We start from the raw sequence: 21,194 nt of genomic DNA on the forward strand, positions 1-21,194 counted from the left end.
AATGAGGTTATTGACTGTATATATTTAGTTAGAAATGTGCCAGGGAAGGGTTACATTTTGGGGTAGGTACAGTGCAACCGAGGCCAGTGTTGTAAATTCCGTATGTTCCCCTGCATTTGCACATTCATTTTACTGTCTTCTCTGCATAATCCCAGGGACAGCATGGATCTGAGTTCATAGATTTGGCACTCATTTTATTCTGGGTCTGCTGAGGCTGCTTGTGCTGGCGGGATGGCCGAGTGTGGGTCTGAAAGGGGATCACCGAGAGCTGTAATTGTGGCGTGCAGCATGGGACGCTCTTGGAACAAATTAAAATTGAGAGAATGAGATCTTTGTCCCCAGAGGAAAATGGAGACCTTCCAGGGAGCTGGGCGCCTGAGGCATGTTCCTAGAGTAGACTGTTGGCTTTCCACGAGACTGGGGAGCCCTCTCTGCCTGCACTGGGGAGCCAGCCTGTTGCTCTGCTGGGCCAGCTGAGCCTCTAGAACACCAGGAAGGCTCGGCAGGAAGCACGAGGCCAAGGGGGAGATGCCCACCTCTTTGCTACTAGTGTTGGTAAATTCCTCTGCAACTACTGCAAACAGGAGATTTGATGGCTTAGTATTTTTTCATCTTACCCTGTTTGAAATATATTAATTGAATGATGTTCTTTGCTAGTTGATGGGGAAACAGTGGTGATCCTCTGGAGCTAACATTTCACAAAAGGCTTATGTAGACATTTCCAGCCTAATTTAAAGATGTAGAAACTGAAGCTCACAAAGTTTAAGAAAGTGAAATGCATCGATGGTAAATTGTAGAATCAGGATTAGAACCCAGGTACGTCTGCTACACGGCCCATGTTTTTTCCCAGGGTGGTAATGCCAGACCATGGAGTCATCTGGCATTTCAAAACCCACCCTCCACTGATTGTATAATTGCTACTATTGAGTGAGTGTTAATTTCTTTTCAAAGCAGGTGACTCAATTATCTGTTTTATACATATTAGTTCCAAAGACTGGTCAATTCTGTTTTTTTTTTTTTAATTTTTTAATGTTCATTTATTTTTGAGAGAGAGAGAGACAGAGCATGAGCAAGGGAGGGACAGAGAGCAAGGGAGACACCTAATCCAAATCAGGCTCCAGACTCTGAGCTGTCAGCACAGAGCCCAACATGGGGCTCAAACTCACGAACCACGAGATCATGACCTGAGCTGAATTCGGATACCCAACTGACAGAGCCACCCAGGTGCCCCTGGTCAATTCTGTTTTGTAGATTGGTTCCATAACTTTGTCGATTAAAGATTACATTTTCTTGTGTAGAACCCCCTTATCTCTGAGACGTACAGGCTTATTTGAATTATTTGCCAGTGTGTTTTGCCTACCCTGTGATAAATCTAAATTTCTTGAAGCTGCACAGTATGTCTTGGTAAGGTTTCTTCTGCCTAAATGTAAACACACAACACCAGCTGTTGAGGTAATTGTAAAAAGGAACCTTGTGTTTGAAACACTTCTACATATGGGTAATACTCTTTCAAAGCACTGTCTTCCTTCCAGAAGAAAGGATGTGTCCAGAGGAAGCAGATGGAAAAGATAGTGAGCTACAACATTTAAATCCAGTGGGAAGGATAAACATTTAGAGAACTAATATCCCATAGTTCAAATATAGAAAAAAAAAATAAAGTGTACTTGAAAAAAGATGACAATTTTTGTTTAGAAGTATCTTCTGGGCCCAAGGATTCATAGTACACATACTGGAAAAATATATTAGTGTGACTGTTCCGTAAGGATTACTTCATTTCAGTGAATAACTTTTCTTTAGTTGTAAAATACAGCCTCATCTTAATAATAATATCATTACACACAGAAATAAAGTTACACTAAACGTAAATGCATTTTGAAAATGCATCTATCATTGTCACAAAGGCATTGAAATATGAAAAGGGTAAATCATACTCGGAGAAACATAGTTCCTTCCTATAGTTGACATCTTAGATGTGTTATTTTTTGTGAGACATGTGCATGTCGTGTAACATACGTTTCACATTTCCCATATGGCCTAGGTCCCAAATATATTGTGCTGTAAACTACTGATGACATTTATTTTATTTTTTTTTTTAATTTTTTTTTTCAACGTTTATTTATTTTTGGGACAGAGAGAGACAGAGCATGAAGGGGGGAGGGGCAGAGAGAGAGGGAGACACAGAATCGGCAGCAGGCTCCAGGCTCTGAGCCATCAGCCCAGAGCCCGACGCGGGGCTCGAACTCACGGACCGCGAGATCGTGACCTGGCTGAAGTCGGACGCTTAACCGACTGCGCCACCCAGGCGCCCCTGATGACATTTATTTTAAAAGAGGCTCAGTTAGAAGTGAGAGAGGGAGTAGGATCTGAGGTGACTTTTCTGTACTGCAGCTGCCATTACCCTTTACACAGATAATGAGCATTGAGTTCTCTCCTTCTGTATTTCTATTTTGGGGACGTTATGGCAACGCTCTTTTTTACTGAGGTGTTTTCCATTTTGTGGTACTGGCTTTGACTTTTGTTGCCAGTCAAGGGTCTCTGTCTGTCAGTGCCACTGTGATTAATCAGCTACCAATGTCTCCAAAACACTTGGCTCTCATTTGTTAGAAGACAAAATTTCCATTCCGGAATTTTTTTTTTTGCAAATGACTTATGATGTGATGAATACAAAAGAGGCCACCTATGTCCAGCTTTATCGAGATACAGTTTATATATGACATTGTGTAAGTCTAAGGGGTACAGTGTGTTGATTTGATGCATTGATATATTGCGATGCGATTAGCACCACAGCTAATACACCTCCATCCCGTCACATAATTACTGGTTCTTTTTTGTGGTGAGAACATGTAAGTTTTACTCTCTTAACAACTTTCACGCAAAGAATGCATTATTATTAGCTAGAATCGCCTTGCTGCCTGTTAGATTCCCCAGAACTTGTTAATCTTATTATTAGAAGTTGGTAACTTTTGACTGGTGTCTGTTGGTCTGAGTTTAGCGTTTTTTAGATTCCGAGTGAGATCATACGGTATCTGGCTTTCTCTGCCTGACTTACTTCACTTAGCATAATGCCCTCAAGATTCATCCAAGTTGTCACAAACAGCAGGGTTTCCTTCTTTTTCATGAGGGAAGAAGCATTCCATCATTATTCATTCACCCATGACGGGCATGAAGAGATGCTAGGCCCCCCACGTCCCTTGCAGCATTATTCACAGTAACTACAGTATGGAAAGGACCACATTTTTATTCACATCTCAGATCCTCATGCCTCAAGCCCATCTCCTTGGCTACAAGTCTATTAGTTTCAAACTTCTACTGAGGTTTTCTTTCCTTAAAATGTTTCTAAGAATATCTGAGTTATGAGAACAGCTCACCTTTGTCAGATTATGCGGATTATGCAGTAAAATCTCACACAGTTTGTTAGCAAAGAATATAAAGAATAACCCACACAAAAAAAGCACCCATCCTCAAAGGAGATATTTTTGGTGTCACATCTCCTTTTGAGGCCAAACAGTTCTCTGGTTCTTCAAGCCTTACAGGTTTTGCATTAGTGGACCTACAGTCCATGGTAGCTCACCATGTCTCAGAAATTTCTATATTTACATGAGGGCTCAGATTGATAACTCTCCGATATGGTCAAGCTGTAACCACTGACTGACATTTCTATCTGAAGTATGTTCTCTTTGTGGAAAGGGCTTTCTTCCCTTTCCCAGTCTTGCCCAGAAATGACCAACTGCCTCCCTAGAACAAATGTCTAGCGCCTTGAACTGAGGACTTCCTTCTCTCACACGGGTGACGGCGAGCATATTTGAGAACTACTGTCAGGAAATTGTGCATTTGGTGTTGAGATCAAGCAAAACACAGTAAAGGACTAAATAATTTAGTATTTCTCCAGTGCTTTTTATAAGAATCAGTGCAAATCTTTTTCATACACCAGATATGCTCTATGAGTTAGGATTTTTTGGTTGCACCAACAGAAACCAACACTGACTAGCCTGTCAGCTCCAGAAGGAACTCGTCTGAGGCTATTAACCCACAGAAAGGAAGAGAAGAAGGCTTCAGAATGAACCCGGCATGTAATGCTGTAGTAAGTCCTCCAGGGTCTAAACAGCAGAGTCACATTGACAGCGTTGACCAATGAACAAAGTCCATTCAGAATTCAGATTACCAGAAATAAGAGCAGGATCTCCTTGAGCTCTGCTAATTCTCTGTTGTATCCTACTTTGGGCTAAGTGAGGGCAGGCCTCTTGATTTACATTCCAGCCAGAGCATTACGTAGCAGAGGAGAGTCAGGGTGCCCTTATCAACAGAAAGTGGAAGAAATGAGAAAAACATAACCAAAAAATTGTCATCTACAGTTAAATTTGCATATGTTTATGACTGAATTTCGGACCTGGCCGCTACCAACCATGGTGGAGTTGAGATTACAATGGACGTGGCTTTATTCTCCTGGAGTTCGGCTCACCAGACCAGGCTCCGTATTTCGTCACCAGCAGCTTTTGGCTGGAGAATGTGGTGATCCGTTCCTAAGTCTGTTCTTACAAACCTTCAGTGACATCTATTTTGTTATCATAGTTCTGCTTCAAAGAGCATCAGAATCCTCAGTCCTTCCTGAATTAGAAGTTGTAAATGGGTGGGGGGAGAAGTGTCGTCTCATGCCAGCACCCTCTAGTCCCGTAAAACCAATGGGGACACTGGGGGCAAGAGGGAGGTGAAACCCGTCTACCCTGGGCAGTACCCCTGTCACTGACAATGAACAGCCCTTTACATGCAGCTTTTCATCCTGACGTCTCAACCTAATGTGATCCAGACGATAGCATCTTTGACCTCTTCCTATACTCTGACTCTACATTTGTTCCTTGATTATCAAGGGCTTTTCAGCTATTTTCAATAATTAACGTGGAATTCATTCTCACCCATATAGAGAAATATGCAGGAGCATTTATTTTAGAATTATATTTAATGAAACCTGAAATAATCAATGGCCCTAGATAGAGCCTCATTTTAAGGAGGATTATGTGTTATTCCAACCAGAAGTAAATGTGTAAACAAAAACCTGACCTCACAACGTCTACAGAAGTGACGAGAACGGAAGCTTCTCGATACTTTGAGCTTCCCTCAGTCCATTGTGCTTTCAGAGAGCGGAAAATACTTAATGATACTTACCCAGGGAGATAATAGCTGCTCACCTCCCTGCAAGTATTGATGAGTTTGTGAATGGCATTTAGTAGTGCCACAGTATCCTCAAAATAGTTGGCTGGTGTAGTACAAATAGGGAATCTGCAACAAACAGACAAACAAACAAACAAAACATCCATCCCTCTACCCTAGAAATTCAGGCAAGTAAAAGCAAGGGAATTCATCAATAAATCACCCTGAGGGTAAATCCTCAGGCTGAATGGACACATGCAAATACGTGGCACTTGTGTTAGCAATAAGTTTTTTTTTTATTATTTATTATTATTTATTTTGTCCAGTGTCAGTAGCTGGTTGCAAAGTCTGGGGAAGGGAACACACATCTTGGACCTAGCAATTAAGGTGTTGCTAATGACTCCTTCCTTATTTCCCATGTCTTGGCCGGTATCTTCTGATTGCTTCTGCACACAGTATGCACACAGTTAATAACTCTTCTCAGGACTCATTCTTTTGCTAGCTGTACTCTACTGATCTCCTGAACTGACTCCTTATTTCCAGCAGGACTGATTGCAGTAAAGAAAACCTCTAAAACCCCATGCTACTAGCTGACATACTTTGGAAAACTCTTAAGGGGTCCTCATTCCATGCTTGCTATAAATCGCCTGTATTTTCTGTTGGCAAAAATAAATCCTTTTTTTTTCTTCATTTTTCCCCTTTTCAATTATTCTTCAAATAAGTGCACAGGAGAGTTTCAGAAATCATTTCAAATTAGAAATGGAATGAAAGTTTATGTGGAAATGAGAATAATAGAGGGAAAAGAGCCCCTTGCAACGGCCAGATGGGGAGTGGACTTAAACTGGCTGGATGCTGTCAGTGAAGCAACTTGAGGCCTCTCTGAGTCCATGTCACTTTCTCCACGTCTGCTGATGGTGAGGACAGCTCCTTATATCCTTGGAATCCTCCTCTAGCCCAGAGGGAGCGACCCTCGTATAGGTCGTCGTGGCTCTTGCTCTAACCCTTCCTTGAAGATGTGCTCCACTTTTGTAATGGATACCTCCAAGATTGCTCTTTATTTTCATTGAAATATATTTGACACATAACACTGTGTAAGTTTAAGGTGCAGGAAATATTGTGTTGATACATTTATACATTGCAGTATGATTGCCTTATAGTATTATCTAATACCTCTTTCATGCCACATAATTGTTTCTTTTTTTGTGTGTGATAGGAATACTTAAGGTGCAGTCGCTTAGTGAGTTAGATTCTCATAATACAATACTGTCGTCTATGATCACTGTAGTGTATATTAGATCTCCAGCCCTTATTTATCTACTAGCTGTAAGTTCACACCCTTAACCAACATCTCTCCTATGCCCCAATCCCTCAGCCCCTGCTAATTACCACTCTACTCTCTGTTTTCACAAGTTCAGATATTTTTTATATTCATCATATAAGTGGTATCGTGTAAATTTGTATTTCTCTGTTTGACTTATTTCACTTAGCATAATGACCTCAAAGTCCATTCATGTTGTCACAAATGACAAGAATTCCTTCTTTCTCACGGCTGAATATTTAATTTTATACACACACACACACACACAAACGTGGACACACCCCCATATCTTCTTTATCCATTCATCCATTGATAGACAGATTGTTTAATAGACACACAGACCAATGGAACAGAAGACAGAGCCCGGAATTAAACCACTTGCGTGTATGGTCAACTAATATTTGACAAGGGAGACAAGAATGCCCAATGGATAAAGGATAGTCTCTTCAACAAATGGTTTTAAAAAACTGGATAACCCCATACAGAAAAATGAAATTGCACCCCTTTCTTACACCATTCATGAATATTAAGTCTATATGGATCAAAGACTTAAACATGGGACCAGATACCATAAAATACCTGGAAGAAAACACATGGAAGACAGTCCTTGACATTCGTCTTGGTAATGATTTTTTTGGATATGACAGCAAATGCTCAAACAGCAAGTAAACAATCAACGAGTAGAACCACATCAAACTTAAAACTTCTTCACAGCAAAAGAAACCATCAACAAGATCACACTTTCATTCTGCTAGACTGTCAGCAGCCTTGACCGCTGATGTCTCTTGACTGGAGTCCCAGTTTAGAAACTGCCTTCCACTGAAGAGAGCTGCTGTGACCAGGACCACACTGACACCCACCCGAGCTGAGCAACCAGCACCCAGTGACAAGTCCACGGTGGTGTGCTGATGAGGTCGAAGGTGTTACATAAAGATTTCCAACAGTCGCATCAAGGTGAGACAACTCACAGGGGCTAATTCTGAAACAATTACATGCAAACAGCTGTGGTGAAGTCTGTTTCCACGGCAACCAACCCAAGTCATCCTTCATGGTATCTCCCAAAACAAATCCAGCACGTCAACCAGGAATGGATATTTTAATTAAGTTGAAACAGAAAGATAGACAAGAGAATGTATGTCATATGCTGTACAACATACAATTAAAAATTGTCTTTTTGTTGTTGTTTATTTGTTTATTTGGCGGGGGGGGGGGGCAGAGAAAGAGATTCCCAAGCAGGATATACACTGTCAGCCTGGAGCCCAACATGCAGTTCAAACCCATGACCGTGACATCATGACCTGAGTGGAAATCAAGAGTCAGATGCTTAACCAACTGAGCCACCCAGGTGTCCCCAAAATTATCTTAAAATGTATTTATTTCCGCCACTCCCTTATATTTCTTTTCTTCCTAGAAACCTCCTCTTGATATGTGTGTCTCTTACCCTGCCTCCAGTCTCCTTCTGGTGTTGAACTTGGACTCTCTTCTCTTCTCCATGCCCTGCAGTGGCCTCACTTTCCCCCACCTGCAAGATAAATCGGGAACAACTACAAAATATCATAAACCAAGCCTAACACCTAACAAAACCAAGCCTTCTGTTAGGGGAAAATTCTGTTTGTGGGAATATTTTGTGTCCCCCACCCCAAACACTTTTTTTTTTTCTTGCACTCCCTTTGGTTTGAATTAAACCCTGATGCTCTCATGAACAGTGTCTATGGGAGGCTGTTTTCTCTCCCATGTGCACTGGACCATCAGTGCTCCCCTTCATGCAGATGCTTTATAAATATCATTAGCAAACCATTGCCCTCATATCTAACTAGAGGCGGGGCTGATGTTTCGGGCCTGCAGATAGGAGCTGCTATTGAATTTTTATTTTTACTGTTTTCATAGCATAGTTTCATTCTCATCCCACAGTAGGTAAATGAACTGTTCTAGATCCCATATGACTTAGCTGGGTTTGGTCAGTTTTGTCACCAGTTTGACGAATCATTCCTTGAATTAAAATGTCAGTTGATAAATTCATTGTATTGAGATCCTATAGACTGACACTGTAATAAAACCTCAGTCTATGAAGGCCTTAATCTCACTAGGATAAAAATATAATGATAGTAAAACAGATTATTTCTAGGATTACTATTCTGCCCAAGACTTTTGTCGGCTGCTTATTATCAAGTTTTTGAGGCATTTGTCTTCCTTGGATCCTCAGTAGGTTAAATGGTGTATTTTTAGGAGACAGTAACCACATCTGTTTATTTCCCACATAATTGGATTATACTTTTGTCCAGCTAAATTGCATTTAGGGTTTCATAACACATCAAGATGACTCAGTCCAGTTGCTTTGAAAAGCACATTATGAATGTGATGTTTGTGTTTAAGTAAAGCTCAAAGAGAAAAAAAAACAGTATTTTTTTCTTAAGTAGATTATCTTCAAAGCAGGCGAATCTTTAATAAGAAATAAAACTTATATGATAAAAAGGAGTAAATGTCAGAAACTTAAAGTAGTAAGCCCCTAATAATGACTTACCTAAGATTTCAAGAGCTATGGTTTCTAATATTTATTCACTCATTAAACACTGTGCTAAGTTTTGACATTTAAGTTTTGCCTACTAGTGGAATTTAAATGAAAATAATGCTCTCTGAGGCTTAGTAAGTAATACCGTCTGGAATAACTAGCTACTGATGAACTTGAGTATATAGGGTTTGCTAAACATAGGTTTCTTTTAACATTAATTTGTATGTGTGTATAATTATGTATGCCTGTGTGTGTGGGTTTACTCCTGGAGAAAAGTGTATTTACAATGTGTGATGCTTGTTTTTCCTTTGTATTTAGTTCCATGGTATAATAGATTCATATAAGCTCATTCATTCTAGATTTCAATCTGTCAGTTTATAGTAAACCCTGATTGTTTTTACTGCCCTTAATGATTATGACAGTAATGAATTTGCAGCACTATGAAGAATGCCAGTTCATTTAGACTTGACTTTTATGAAGTGGTAAGCAGCAGGTGTTAAGCAACAGATTGCCAGAGAAAAGATTTGGGTCTTAGTCACAAAGCTGACTCCGTAAGAAATCAGCTTATTCTTATTGTATGAGGCCACTAGATTTTTTTTTCCATCCAGATTAATTTGACAGCATTACTTGATATTTTCTTGATATTTTTGAAAATGATAAAAATAAAAACAACTAGAAGCAATCAAGAACTTTGAAAAATAGTGTCTTTAAGGGGGGGGTGAGAAGGACAAATCATTGACTTATTCATAGTCATTTAACATATTTATAGAAAAGCAAGAAGTGCTGGAAACAAGTCCCTGTGTGAAAATATGACAATTTATCTCTGCCGCCTCCAAAGCACGCATAGTTAGATTTAACTAGATTTCTCCCTTCCTAACATGACACTGAAAATGAGCCTGCTTCTGCAGACATGGGTGATGAATGACAACATAGAGCAAGGGGCCCGCAGCCCAGTCTTGGGGCCTGGATGTTCACTGTACCTGCTTTGGGTTTTGTTTTTTGTTTTAACTTTTTTTAATGTTTTATTTTATTTTTGAGAGAGAGAGAGCACATGCCAGCCGGGGAGGGGCCAAGGGAGATAGGGAGACAGAGGATCCCAAGCAGGTTGTCCTGATTGCAGAGAGCCCAACGCGGGGCTTTGGGGCTTGAACTCAAGAACAGTGAGATCATGCATGACCTGAGCCGAAATCAAGAGTCAGATACTCATCCGGCTGAGCCATCAAAGTGCCCCTCCCTGTACCTGCTTTGTGAAGATGTGAAATTAAGACTTTCTTTCATTTAATTTTTTGACCGCCCACATCACTGATGACCACAGTATTAATCATGAGGAAAAAATATAATTGGGAGCACTGGGAATTTGTGTACATTTTTATTGTAATCCATGGCTCATTTTTATCTGGTTTCTCTGAGACAATATGTCTAAATTTATAACTGCATTATATGTTTGGTATTATACAATTATATAAGCTATAGCTACACTACACTAAGTCATCATCATAGCTACAATACAAGGGTTGTTTTAAATTACTTATTCAGGAAGTAAATCTTTAATTATTAGAAAAATGCTGGGGCGCCTGGGCAGCTCAGTTGGTTAAGTGTTGGACTCTTGGTTTTGGCTCAGGCCACGATCTCCTGGTTCATGAGTTTGAGCCCCGTGTTGAACTCTGCCCTGACACTGTGGAGGCTGCTTGGGATTCTCTCTCTCCTTCTCTCTCTCTGTCCTTCCCTTCCATCTCAACATAAATTAATAAAGTTAAAAAAAGGTGCTCAAACTTGGACATTACAAAGAACAAAGCGTACGTGAAAATGTGCACTTAATGTCTCTTCCTAAATAAACTTCCTTAAGCTTTGGAATACAGCTGAAAGGCTGATAAATTAAAAAAGGCAAATTAAATTTATATTCTTTGTGGCAATAAAAACATGTTGGATGTTTCATTGCTCTGAGGTTCTTAAATTTCTATTCCTTTCTATGTTCCTCACATATCTCTTATGAACCAGGGAAGAGAACATGCTCTCTGAGTAGACTGACGGGTCACATTTCCTATTAGATGTTTTATATTTAACAGCTGACACTAATCCCACCAAATACCTAATTTGCAGCATTCAAACCCTCTGTCTTTTGCAGTGTGGTTCTACAGGGAGGATTTTTAGACATGATTCTGCTTGAATTCACATGGCTACTTTTCGCTTATTAATTTCTATTCAAATGGTGATACAGACCAGTCTACATGTGTAAGTAAATAGAAGCTGCATTTTATAAACTATTTCAGATGGATGTATGAATTTAAATCAGACTTCAACTGGCCTTCCTTATAGTGTGTTTAAATATCAGTCTACCAAATTTGATAATTATGCTTAATTTGTATTGATCAAAATGAATGCCTGCTTTCTTGGTGCTGTTTCATGTTGGCGATTTTCTTAAGCTCTAAACCCTTTTGAGTTCATGGGATTATTGTTGACATACCAGATTTTTTGTAGTATCTGAACCAATTCAAGCCTATTGGTAAAATTCACTTAGCAACTAAGCCCTATTATTTATCAGTGAATCCTGATTAATTTAAACCATCAGGTTTTAGAGATTTGTCTTACGACAATAACCCTGAAGAGATCATTCAGGAAAATATATAGTCCAGTGTGTAGCTTAAAGGTATTAGATTAAATGCTGACATAGAAAACATGAGTCAAATATATGCTTTTGTTGTTGTTTTTTGTTTTTTGTTGTGTTTCCAAATTGATCACTTTTACAACATGGTTTCATTTTATTTTATTTTATTTTATTTTATTTTATTTTATTTTATTTTATTTAATGTTTTATTCTTGAGAGAGAGAGAGAGAGAGAGAGTGCATGAGCGAGGGAGGGGCAGAGAGAGAGAGGGACACAGAATCCGAAGCAGGCTCCAGTCTCTGAGCTGTCAGCACAGAGCCCAACACAGGGCTCGAACCCACAAACCGCAAGATCATGACCTGAGCAGAAGTCAGATGCCCAACCGACTGATCCACCCAGGTGCCCTACCACATGGTTTCTTTAAGTCTCCAACAGATTTGACAAGGTTAAATCTCTTGAAAGTAGTAGTTTCTCTTCTCTGTTCTCTTTGCCAACATCTCTAATAGCACTCACAGATGGAAATGGAGCTTCAAACGTCTGACAACTGTGGGGAGAGGAAAGCAATATTCTGGCCGAAGTGGGCAGAACCACGGTGGTGAGATCACCCCTGGGTGGCTGAATTCGGAGTCCACATCTAGGCCATGAGTGGTGGGTCAGTAGTGTGTGAAGCTGTTGTGGTGAGGGGCGAGGGGTGTGGATGGCACTTGAGGATGTCAAGTGTACATCCTACGTACGTTCTGATATTGATACGTGGCATTCCTTCCCACGCTAAACAATTTCCCATAAACCAACTGGTTATCTTAGAAACTGTTTTGTTTTTAAGTCATTAGAAGCTTATAGGAAGACATTTTTTTCAAAGAAAGATGAAACAATCAAATTTCAGGAAGAACCGAATGAGAACAGTCCTAGGGTCTAGAGAGGAGGAACTAAGGAGGTTTTGTTTCAAGTAACTGCTCTTGTGTAAACTAATTCGACTCAATTTTGCTCCTTGTTATAAATTCTTGCAACATAACGCAGTTGGTTACCTTGCTTCCAAAGTCAAGCACTAGGCCGGGGGAGGGTGGGTAGATCATTTTGATTGACAGAAACACCAAGGCTGTATATATATCAGGGGAGATTTCAAAATTGGGGCACCATTAGCAAAAGGAAGAGACGTCCACGTGAGGCAGGTGACAGCAGTAAATGCACACCTTACCAGGCATCCCTGGACCCAACTGAACACTCGAACGTAAGCCAGACGTATCTTCTGAACAGGATGAGCCTTTTAATGTCAGCATGTAGATTTTCTAATAGAGAATAACATCATTCACGAGGATGTTGCTCGGAGGAAGCCCTCAGTGTTTGGTAATGAGTGCTAATGAGATTTGATTTTTGTTACTCTGAAATGAAGTGAGCGCTGCCTCTAATTTGATCACTTGTAACCTTACCGGCAAAATCAGATAGAACAATGGAGTGAAGGATGAATGTAATATCTCATGGTATCAAGGTTACAACTTGAAACCGTTAATAGAATCAATCAATCCATTAACAAAGGCTTCTCTAATCTAAATGCAGGCATGTGCGATCTAGTCACATTGTGCCTTAGAGCAGGCTGTCCAATAGAACTTTCTTCAGTGATAGAAACGTTCTGTTTCCGCATCGCCAAATATGATAGCTGCCAGCCACATGTGGGTGTTCAGCTCTTAACATGTGTCTGATGCGACCGAAGAAATTGATTTGAACTTAATTTAATGTTACCTAACAACATAAAAAGCTACATATGTATATTGATCGTAATGTTGGACCGCAGGGACTTTGAGTGTTGCCTTTCATCTGACAAGCAAACCCATCGTAGAGACCCATACAGGAAAAGAAAAAAAAAAAAGTGTCTGCTAAGGAATTCAAGATAGATATTGTCAGAATAAGAGAAAGATGATGTCTATCAGTGTTCTCAGTTGCAAACAATACATTTCACACTAATGAGATCATACAGGAAGAAAATATCATTGAGGGATACAGATGCCACAGGACGCCTGCTGATTCTTGGGCACTCGTGTCACATCTGTTTCCCCAAGGGCGGATGTATCCACTGTTGCCTTCACCAGAATGAGTTCTCTACGGAAACTGCTTTTTCATGCTTTTTTGTATTGATGTGTACTATGAATATACCACAAGTACGGATCCCAGGTTGCACCATAGCATCCGGCCCATAAGAAAATCGCAGTGATTGAGTTTCTCTGTTCTGGTGTCAGGATGCACAGACTGCTGAGGTGAGCCCACAAAGGATGCTGATTCCCTTGTCATGACTGTTCATAAGGGTGAGTAAACATAAGAATGAGAAAACTTCATTACGGCATCGGCCACCATGTTCTGAGAAACATTCCTATAGATGCTACAAGCATCTTTTAGCTTAAAAAAGTTCGATTACATATGCTTGGTAAAAAAGAAAAAAATCTTCCTCTGGAGATTTAAAAAAATGCAATTCATATTCTGTTGGCAAACGTGTCTGCCATTCTGTTCAGTACGTGTGTGCCCTGTGGACACTGGCGATGTGAATCCACTGTTATCTTTCTCCCTGTTTCCTGTAGCTCTCAATGTGAATTACTTGCAACTTTGATTACGACCAGTGCTTAAAGGTAGATATTTTCTTATTCTACTTGGCCCCCCTAGAGGAACAAACTATTCTCAGAAATCTGATCTCTTCTATACAGCAATTTCATTCGTCTTCAAGTCATTTGGTTGATTGAGAGCAGTGAGTTCTGTGTAGGCCCTGATGATGCAGATAGTCTGCGGAATTAAAATTAAGGAATGTTTCCATACCACGTCTCCAAGTTGCGTCTTTTCCCAGCCAGAGCCCTGCCCTGGCTGTAGCAGAGTATCTAGGTTTCCCGTGTGACCCGCTCTGGCATTCTGGAGTTTTCAGATTAAATCCTTCTTCTGGTCTTTACCTTTCTTTACTTCTTCTTTACCTGCTATCAGGAGGTGTTAGTCTACAGTGGATAATGAATCACCGTCAGCCTGCTCTTGTGTTTCTCAAAGCACCTGTTGCCTCAGCAAGAACCATTCCATTTCAGTGTTCTTGTATTTCCAGACACTTGGTATGTGCCGCCTCCCAGGGCTCTTCCATCCACTAGGACCCTGTGTCACTCTACTGCCACCAGTGAAAGCCTGACAGTCACAAGCATCCCTGGTCCACAGTTCTCTGTAGTGGGCACACCCCAGTCACCAGCTCCCTTGTTCCACGCTTCTCTGTAGTAGACACACCCCAGTGACCAGTGACAGGGTCCTCACTGCCTGCTGGGCAGCAGCCAAACCAACTTTAGAGTCTCATCTTCGTGTCGATTTGCTCAGGCCATTTGTCTGTCACACCAATAATTACCACTTAGTTTCCTCATAAAGACGACTCTGAAATAGAGGTTATATTGGAGGATGTGTTGTGTATCAGAAAGTGTTTCCCGGACCAGTATTTATACCTGTTGGTCTATTTCTGATGATCTCTGTTTATTTTTGTTATGGTGTATATTTTCCTCATGCACCTGATTTGTGCATGTGTGTGTGACATAATAATTGTGAAACAATTGTAGAGATAATTTTAAGCTTAGGAAAATGAACTTTAGCTCCAGTGAGGAATTTCATTTGCTTCTGCCAGTCAAATGAGGACCCTGGCAACCCAGGATCACATCCATTCAATTTCTGCAACTGATAGGATGAATAGCTCAGCAACAAGCCATATACAAGGATTTATACGTCTGGTTCGTTCTACTTTGTGGATGTGTACTTTCTGATTCCTGGTGAAAGTAAAGAGTTTATCAGTTCTTGTTTATCAGGCTATGTACTATAGTTTTTCTTTTTCTCCTTGGACCCACAACAATGGTACATCTCACTTCACCCTCTCAACCTCTCAGTGGTCTTGTGGGATCAGGAAACATCCTCAGGATTAAAATGTCTGAAAATACGCAGCTCATTTCCCTAGATTTCTGTTGTACTCCTGGTCCTCACATGCTAGTCTGGTAATTCTTTGCTATTTTGATGACTTCACGCATATTTTTTAAATGTTCTGTCCAGCTTTTCAAATGATTCTTAGAAGATAGGATTATGCAAATTATTTAGTCCACTGTTAGCAGAAGTCCAAGTTAGTGTCTTTCAAAGTGTGTTTACATTGTATCTGACCTTGCAGGCACTAATCTTCAGGATTTTTAGCTGAAAATATGTTCTATTTATTAACCTAAACCCTATAATGCCACAGTATAGATATGAAGAAATGCAACTTCCAATACAGATTACAAATATAGATTATAAATATTAGATTAGAATATAAGAATGCATATTAGAATATTACAATATAGAATATCATATAGACTATTAGAATCTCCATATTAGAATCTATAGATTACAAAGATTACAAGTGTAGATTATGATCAATACCATGCATTACACAACTTGTTCTGGAACATTATTTGCACATATGTTGAAGAGTCATCTAATCAGAAAAAAAAATTACATGAAACATACTTCCTACATGTATGCACAGCAACTGTGATATGGCTGTAGTTTGATTTAGGAAACTACATTATGTTTGAGCTGTTGAAGGAGATTTTGAAGAAGTCAAATCAAATAATAACCAGGGATGGTAAGGAACTATCACTCTAACGTAACGTTTCTCTCGGTAAGAATGTAATATGGTCCCTGTGAATTCAATCTAGGAAATAGTATCAGTGGCATTTTTATCATTGGTGTATAAAGAATGAACAATGTTTTGCTGACTTAAGGACACGTTTTTGTTTTCAACAAATCTCCCTTACCTAACTCAAGTTCCACCATTAAAAAGGAATTCAAGTTAAAAACCAAAGAAAGCTGCATTTGGCTTGTGGGGTATAGGAAAGAAAAGGTCATGAAAGTAAAATCTTAGAGAATAAGGCAAGGGGGAAAAAAAAACAGAAAAGGTGTTCATCTGACTTAACACCACACTGAGTGTTATGGTCCCCATCCTTGAAGACCTCCTAAGTATAGAGACACCTAAAATAAATAGCTTTTTTTTATGGTTTGATAAATGCTGTAATAGAAAGATATCCAAAACCCCTGATAAAAATGCTGAAACTTCTTTAACCTGGATACAGGGTGTATAATAAGAAGGTAAAATGTTATAAATGCTTGATAATGATTTGAATAAAAGCAAAAGAAATCTGTTGTTATTCTTTGTCTTCCAACTGGAACATAAACTTGTTTTAGATACTTGATAATTGTTCAATAAATGGATGGGTGGGTTTTTATGCAATTACATGCCATATTTCAGCTACAGTTAAAAATCACAGGTCAGACATAAAAGGCAATTGGCTGAGGAGCACACTAACGGCTTATATAATAGTTTTCTGAATGTTTTTAACCTAGTTTACTTGGTTCAGTTGAGTTGCTATTTTAAAACAGTTTCCCCAAGACTGCTTAATTAAAGCCTCTTCATTAATCCCTCAAACTCGCGCGTGCGCGCGCACACACACACACACACACACACACACACACGAGAATCTCTTCTTTGTAGTTCTCATTAAAATAAAAAAAAAATTGCAAGGGGATATCACAGTGTGTCATAACTTTTAACTTTAATTTCAACCATGTATAAAAATGATAACATACAGGATAAGTCCAGAGAACAAGGGAATGCAAAGAATTTATAATTTCGTCTTGTATCACAGATCAGACAAGAGCTGAGGACAGCTCCGAGTTCACAAAGTTGACTGTTACAAATAATAAAACATGATCATTTATATTGCATGCATATACTTTTTCGTATTTTTTAAAAAAAATTTCAATTTTTATTTTTGAGAGATGGAGAGACACAGATTGCGAGCAGGGGAGGGGCAGAGAAAGAGAGAGAGACACAGAACCAAAGCAGGGGCCAGGCTCTGAGCTGTCAGCACAGAGCCCGACGCGGGACTCGAACTCATGGACCATGAGATCACGACCTGAGCTGAAGTCAGAAGCTTGACCGACTAAGCCACCCAGGCACCCCTACATGCATATGCTTTTAAACCTTAAGAAGCATTTAACATTTTAACCAAAATAACACAAAGAATAAGCATTATGTAAAGTTTACTTTGCATACGTACTTAACAGAAATGCATACGTGACTTTTTAAGCAATGATAAAACAATGTAGTTTATGCCCAATTTGAGCAGAATTCTATTAGTTTAGAGATAAAATGGAGTACCTCTTGCTAGTCATACTTGCTGATGCACGCTGCAGATCACACATAGGCTTATGTACTTTGTGCAATCTCCTTTAAAAATAGCAAGGTGATGTCATTCTAATGACTTTGAGACATGGCATTATGGATTATTTCCCTGTGTGATTATGGGATTAACTGCAGTGCGAAGTTTAACTAAGATGTTAGAAATCTCGGTAATGTGTGTGGGTACCTGATTTCTACTTACTTTTTTTTTTTTTTTAACCTGTGGTGTAGAGTTGAGAATTTTCTCATGAAGGCCAAAAGAATTCCCAATGTTCCTATTAAGAGAGAAAGGTTTCCCTGCTCCATATGAATGTCCATCCCAGCACCCTCTCTCCTGGCTGGTGCAGAACTACCACGGGCCCCGGGATGGGTGGCCAGAGTGAGGAAGGGAGTGCCAGGCACGAAACTGGACTTGGGCAGCTGGACAAGACGGACTTATGTTGCAAACTCCACCGATAGAAATACAGGAATCCTGCTCCCGTTCATTGCCAGAATGACAAGAGTTAATATGAACTGAGAACTGAATCATGTACCCGGCACTTACTTTTATTGAGAACTTTTAAGGGACTGAGGTAAGGCAATGTGTTTTTTTTTTTTTTAATTTTTTTTCAACATTTATTTATTTTTGGGACAGAGAGAGACAGAGCATGAACGGGGGAGAGGCAGAGAGAGAGGGAGACACAGAATCGGAAACAGGCTCCAGGCTCTGAGCCATCAGCCCAGAGCCTGACGCGGGGCTCGAACTCACGGACCGCGAGATCGTGACCTGGCTGAAGTCGGACGCTTAACCGACTGCGCCACCCAGGCGCCCCAAGGCAATGTGTTTTTTAAGGCTTTATCATTGTTTCAACTCTGAACAACCCCTGTAAGTAGGATGTATTACCCCAAACACATGGATTTGAGTCTTTGAACTGTGTTTTGACCTTTGTTTTTTTTTTTTTTAATTTTTTTTTTTTTTTAACGTTTATTTATTTTTTTGGGACAGAGAGAGACAGAGCATGAACGGGGGAGGGGCAGAGAGAGAGGGAGACACAGAATCAGAAACAGGCTCCAGGCTCTGAGCCATCAGCCCAGAGCCCGACGCGGGGCTCGAACTCACGGACGGCGAGATCGTGACCTGGCTGAAGTCGGACGCTTAACCGACTGCGCCACCCAGGCGCCCCTGTGTTTTGACCTTTGAATCCTCTCAGCTTTCTGAACTCTAAGATGGGGAGATTTATGGATTAAGATACATTGATGGTCATTCACTTGGTAAATACTAACAGCCATTATTGTTGAAGCTATTATGATTATTTTGCAAAGGAGAAAACCCAGGCCCAGAGAGGACAAGCAACTTGCCTTAGTTTCCATTGCTATTAAGTGTCAGGGGTGAGGTCTAAACCCAGACCTTTGCCTAGATCCAGAGCCCAACCCAAAGGACCCAAAAACAAAGACCACGTCTAAAATGAGACTGTCATAAACTGGAGTTAGGGTGAAGAGTGAGAATTGTTTCAGGAACCTAATTGCGTGGGACCATGTGAAAAAGAAGTAAGGATTGTCCTCTGTGTTCAGTGCATTTTCTTTTGAGTTTCTGAAACTTATCCGTGTGGGTGTATCAGATTGATTTAAAGGTCAGGAATGAGAATAGATGCTAAAAAATTGACTTTCTTTATATTTGTGGACTTGCATACGATTTGATAGCTAAGAACACTCTGTCTCTTCCCTGTAGAGGTTTTGATATGATGAATAGTTCAGTAGTTTGCCTCCAGTGGTATAAAACCCAATCTTGGAACACAGAAATTTTAATAGGGTACTGCTGGCTTTTCATAGCAATTATTAAGGATTGGCACATATTTAATCAAACTTTCAGACATAGACTGCCATGTCTGCTCTTAGCTTATTTTCCGCTTGTTCCCCAAAACTAACAGTTCTGCGTGCTAGAGAGGGTCATCCCGCTTCTACTGCTAAGGAAGTACACTCTATATGTCACATTAATAAATCCAATCTACTCTTGTTTGTTTCAAAACATATTTGCCGTGTTTTTTTAAACATATTATCAAAATTCTATAAACATACACACGTATTTCTGGAAACGTAAAATGCTTCTTTCATTTTGATGATTGAGAGACTCAGGCTCTTGTAGAAAATGATTTCTGGCATTTGAGTTTTACCAGATAGCCACTGAAATTCTATTAAAATTAGGATTCTTTGAATTACAAATTCCATACATTGATATTGTGTAACATATGTAAATTAGTGTTTTCCATTTTCTTTTCTATTGCACTTTTTATGTGCACCTGAAATTATATTTTTGAGGCATAGTTAATGCGGCCTAGTAGTAAGTTGTATGTGATGTTCAATTTATTAAATACAAATACCAATAGTAATGCTAGAATTATTGCCAATTTGACGTGCCACAAGTTATTTATAAGTTCTACCAGAGGAAAGATGACGTTTGACATTTTGAATTTCCCATATGCATGCATGATATTTTCTTCTCATGAATTCCAGTTTAACTTGAATAACCATATATCATCTCTGCATTCAACTACAACAGAACAGTAAAAACTACTAAAAAATAAAGTGTGGCATTTCAAAAGTGATTCTAGGCAAATTAGTCCTCATTTTATTTAAAAAAAAGCCTTTATATTTTTTGGTAGCATGAGAAAATAGAGTCCAAGTATAATCCAGAATATAGCCCTAAAATGGTTTTAAAATAAAAGCCAAATGTAGTCCCTCCATTACGGATGTGCCTCGGTTAATCTGGGAATGTCTAAGCAGGGTCAAGACCTGGACAGATGCCTTCACAATAGGATTCTTTCCTAATTTATACTTGATACTTGGCAAGATACAGAAACTGTGAGAACTTTAGCATAAAGAAATAAAAATAATAAAATCTTAAAATTAGATTTTTAAAGAAAACATTTTATTCTATTTTTTTTATTTTAGAGAGAAAGCACACATGAGTCGGAGAGAAGGGCAAAGGGAGAGAGAAAGAGAATCTTAACATGTTCCATGCTGTAAGCCCAGAGCCCAACATGGGGCTCAAACTCATGAACCTGAGCCGAAATCAAGAGTCAGATACTTAACCGACTGAGCCACCCAGGAGCCCAAGAAAATATTTTAAATTATTTGTTTTTAATAGACAATGTGATATTTCACATTGGAAACTGAATGAATTATTTTTTAGGATGTTTTAGAATGTACATTCTTTCCAAAACCTTGATAAGCTATTACTCCATTGGGAATATTTTGTTTCTAATCATTGCTCGTTTCATAAATCAGAGCAAATTGCAGTATATGTTCAGTAAGAACTGAAAAGTAAAACTCTATAGTAGATTAATAAATAGATTATATGATTACATCTTCAAAGAAAATTAATTCAAGTATCATACTCCTAATTTATATTTTAATTTAAGTTCATAAAATAATA

General features: G+C 39.4%; 1 protein-coding gene across 13 annotated transcripts in view; it reads left to right on the plus strand.

Moving 5' to 3' along the window:
* The window catches only part of PCDH15 (protocadherin related 15), a 1,260,230-nt gene that overhangs the window by 343,037 nt on the left and 895,999 nt on the right, over nucleotides 1-21,194 (plus strand). Inside the window, exon 1 of one of the 13 annotated variants that reach the window (XM_086679476.1) lies at nucleotides 9,208-11,204. The exons of the other annotated variants lie outside the window; for them this stretch is intronic. The gene's annotated coding sequence lies outside the window, so the exon portion shown is untranslated. Of the gene's footprint in view, nucleotides 1-9,207; nucleotides 11,205-21,194 lie in introns of those variants that run through there. 13 annotated transcript variants of the gene reach the window in all.

The sequence above is a fragment of the Puma concolor genome, chromosome D2, assembly GCF_028749965.1.
Source record: "Puma concolor isolate L17-30 chromosome D2, mPumCon1.1.hap2, whole genome shotgun sequence".
Classification (NCBI taxonomy): Eukaryota; Metazoa; Chordata; class Mammalia; order Carnivora; family Felidae; genus Puma; species Puma concolor.